Source organism: Corapipo altera, unplaced genomic scaffold, assembly GCF_003945725.1.
Source record: "Corapipo altera isolate COAL_440 unplaced genomic scaffold, ASM394572v1 201, whole genome shotgun sequence".
Taxonomy (NCBI): Eukaryota; Metazoa; Chordata; class Aves; order Passeriformes; family Pipridae; genus Corapipo; species Corapipo altera.
Window position 1 is genome coordinate 1,070,259 of NW_020884940.1, and position 4,104 is coordinate 1,074,362.

The window sequence follows — 4,104 nt, forward strand, 5'->3', positions numbered from 1 at the left end:
CAGGAGCATCACTGAGAGGCCTAATTACAAGACAGCGATAGATAAATATTAATTCCTAACCCTCAGGAGTGAAAAATTCAGCTTGGTGTGTGGAGGGTTTGGCAGGGGTGTCTCTCCTGAGCGCGGCCCAGCCCCGAGAGCCACGGAGCTGCTTTGCTGTCCCAGCACGAGGCAGCAGCAATTCCTGGCACAGAGCTGGCAGCATCCACATGCCACATGCCACATGTGCCAGGTGCCCTGGCTGCTCCCAGGACGAGCTGGAGTGAGGGCAGCAGAGGCAGGGAGAGCTTTTCCAAAGGGCTTGGCTGGTGAGGCAGCCCCGGCACTGCCCAGCTCCCATTTACCTCCGGGGAAGCAGAGGGAGCCCCACGAGGCACCTAATGAGCCTTGAAAGCTGCTCCTGCCATTCCAAAGGGCCAGCAGTGTTTGTACAAGGAGCTGGTTGTGGGTCAGTGGCCGCAGGTTGCTGTTTCATTAAGATCCTGGAGGGCAGCAGCTCCCACCAGGCAGCCGGAGCATCCTCTCCGTATTCACATTTCCATCACATCCTCCTCAGACAGCACCGCTCCACTCCTCCATCTGCTTAAATGCCACCTCCAAAAGGGATTGGCTCCAAACAGCTTCTCCCCTTGTCATTTGTTTCCCGTTCTCCTCCTCAGGATTTGCATACTTGATCCTCGGAGTTTGCAAAGGCTTTGCATTTTGTGGGACCTGGGAGAGAGGGAAAACGTGTCTGCCTGAGGCTGGGGCAGGAGATGGCCTCAAACCCCGCATTTCTTCATGCAAACAGCACCTATTTGGGTCCCTAACACCCTGGACAAGGCTGAGGTGTCCGATCCCAGGTGTCACCCACGTGGGGACAGCCCTGGGGACAGCCCTGCTGCAGGCTCACAGCTGGGAGTGGCTGTGCTGCTGCTTATGTTCTGAGTGCGAACTGAACCTCAGCTGACAACAGGCTCTTCTGCCTCATCCACCTGCCCAGCACCTGGCAAATCACATCAGGAAAAACAATCCCAGGAGACATCTTCCAGATCTTCATTATCAGCTCCCGGCCGATATCCAAACAGCCCCACAGCACAGAGCCCTGAGCGGCTCCGGGGGAAGGAGCCCACACTCAGCCCAGCCCTGGGGAGCAGGATGGAGTCCTGGGGTGAACAGGGATGAATGGGATGAACCAGGATGAACTGGGATGAACTGGGGTGCTCTGGGTGTCTCCCCACCCGTGCCTGGAGATGCACCCACATGCACACAGACTCCTTGCTGCACGCCCAGTCCATGGCTCTGCTGCCCGCTCCGACAGCTCGGGGGGCTCCATCCCACGGCCAAACACCCCGTGTCACCTCCCAGCCTCTCACCCACCTGCCCTCGGGGACCCCCAGGCTTTTTCCCCCCACCTCTGGATGCCAGGAGGGTGCCAGGGGCGGGGGGACAGCGCAGCTGTTGCCGGCAGGGGCTGTGACAGGGTGTTGCAGCCCCTTCTCAACCCCCCCGGCGCGCTGTCAGAGCGCGTTTTTCCCGGGAGCTGCTGAATAATTTGCATCCGCCGAGACGCAGCTTCTGGGCCGTGTTTGTCAAAGTCAATCTGCAGCTCGCTGCCTCCGGAGATTCCGGCATGATAGTGGCATCCAGCCTTGGTGACACGCACCATGGTGACTGCTCCGGAGCTGCCCACGGATCCACACGCCGGCCCCGGGCAGCATCGGGGCCCTGGGGTGCTGCTGGGACCTTCCCTCCATCCCAGCACAGCCCCTGCTCTCCTCAGCCCCGGGGATGCAAATCCTTGGGAGCCAGAAAAAAAGAGCCACCAGCATGTGGATGCCATGAGGTGAAGGTGTCTGTGTCCCCCCTGGGTGAGGGTCATCCCTGGAGGGAGTCACGGTGCTCCAAGGGGATCAAACACAAATGCAGGAGCATCACCCCCAGCTCCAGCATCGGCCCATGGTGCCTGTCATGAGCTGCTGGGGCTCAGCCCTCCCTCCCCTACCCCGTGGGAAGGGGACAGCGGATGCTCCTGGATGTTCCCTCTGTGACAGCTGTCGATCCCGCGATAGACTTGTGTTCTCTGGGAGCCTGGCTTTGTTCCCTGCACAAAGGGAGCTGCCAGGGAGCAGGTGACAGCACAGGCAGAGGGATCAGGGCTGTCTGCAAGGTGGGAGGAGGATGGGGCTCGTCACAGCGCTGCCAGGAACGCTGGCACTGGGCTGAGCTGGAAGGGGAGAGGGAGAGGAGGAAGAGCCAGAGGTCTTGCAAAGGGACTCATCCATCCCCCAGGATCATCGTGGGTCCTTGCTGATCCCCCTGATCCCAAAAATGCACCAGAAAGCCCTTTATGGGGTGCATCTGCCCCTGTTCCCCCCCAGGTCCCTGACCTGCAGAGATGAGGGAACCCTTGGAGAGGGACCACTGTGACAATGGGGACATCGTGGGGATGGTGACAGAGGTGGCAAAGCCCATGTGAGGTGGAGCAGGAGCATCTCCATCTTTCCCAGGACACAGCACAGCCAGACCTGCCAGAGCACCCTGGGCACCCCAGGGACCCCGAGGCAGAGGGTGCTGTGGGCTCCAGGGTAGACACACACCAGCCCAGGATGTGCTGCCTTCCCCTCCCTCTGCTTCACCCAGCACCAGTTACAGCCTTTGCAACGCCAGCTCAGCGCTCTGGGATTGCCACCCTCCTCTCCCTCACCTTCCTGCCAGCCCTGCTAAATCCCAGCAAGCATCTCCCAGGATTTGTGGTGAGCTGGCTGGATCCAGGCACTCCATCATTGTCCTCCAGCAAGGCCTTCCCTTCCCTTCCCTTCAAAACTTCCCAACTCAAGGGGAGTGGGGGTTGTTCTCACTTTTATGTGCTATCTATAGTCCCCTCTATACCTCTATATATAGATTATATATCTCCCAGCTAATCTCCTTGCAATCATAAAACCATTAAATTAATTAACCAAGGGAAAGAGAGGAAAGGCTGGATGCCCCCCGAAGAACAGATGATGGTTTCACATTTATTTATACTCGAATTAAAGGCAGGTCAGCCCCTGTGCTGCCAGTCCCCAGGACTCTCTGGCCACACAGATCAGAGCCACGAGTCCACTGGGATCATCTGAGACAGCCCCAGCTCTGCAGCCTCTGGTCCTCCGGATTTTACAGGCGGGGGATGAAGAAAAGAAAAAGGAGAAGAGCTGGGGGTGGTTGAATCTGCATTTCCGCGCTGGATCCAGCACGTGGGATGGGTGGGGGTGGGCGCTGAACCCCACACCATCCCCCGCCTTCCCCACACGGTCCCGGCGCTGCCGCTTCCACCTCGGAGAGATGAGTGAGAAATCCAGGCTTGGGATTGGGGAAGGTGTGAAGTGGTGACGAGCCGGCAGCGCCTGCCAGCAGCCCGTGGGGAGGGAGCTGCAGCAGCCAGAGCTCTGGGCGAGCCCCTGCTGCAGAGGGAGAGCTCAACACGGGCTGATTCCTCCTGCGTGGCTGCAACCAAATTCAACCTCAGCCCTCCTGCTTGAGCTTGAGAAAGCTTATTGCCCAAAGCTGGGCACCTCTGCGGTTTTCCAGTGGGTTTGGAGGTTCAAACACGGCGGGAGAAGGACAAGGTGGAGATGAGCACCCAGGGAAGGAGACCACGGAGCACCCAGGGATGGGGAAGCTTCCCTCTCCTCCCCCGGGCTGATGGATCTGCTGTCTGCCCGCAATCCCCGGCCGTCACTCAGCCTCTAATCCGCAGCCCTGATGCATTCTCCTCGCTGACAAGGAGCTGACACGGTTTTCATTGCACTTAATCAGCTCTTTAAATTTAATGCCCCAATCGGCAGCATCTGCGTTGGCCACTCGACAGCGGCCGGGCCTGCAGAGGGGGAGGCTGGCAGCAGGGAGGAAAGCCCTCCACTGCAATTTCGTGGATGAAGCTGTTTTCAGCATCCAGAAGCCCCAGCAAAGTTCTCTCATCCAAAGCTCAGCTCAGCTCCCAGCACTTTCCAGCCTATTCCTCAGCTCTCCCCTCTCTTCCGTTGTTCCCGTGTGGAGCAGCCCAGGAATCACCTGGGCGAGTGATCCCCGGGGTCCAAGAGCATCCCCCTCTCCACAGTCCAGGACACAGCCCCAGTGGATCCC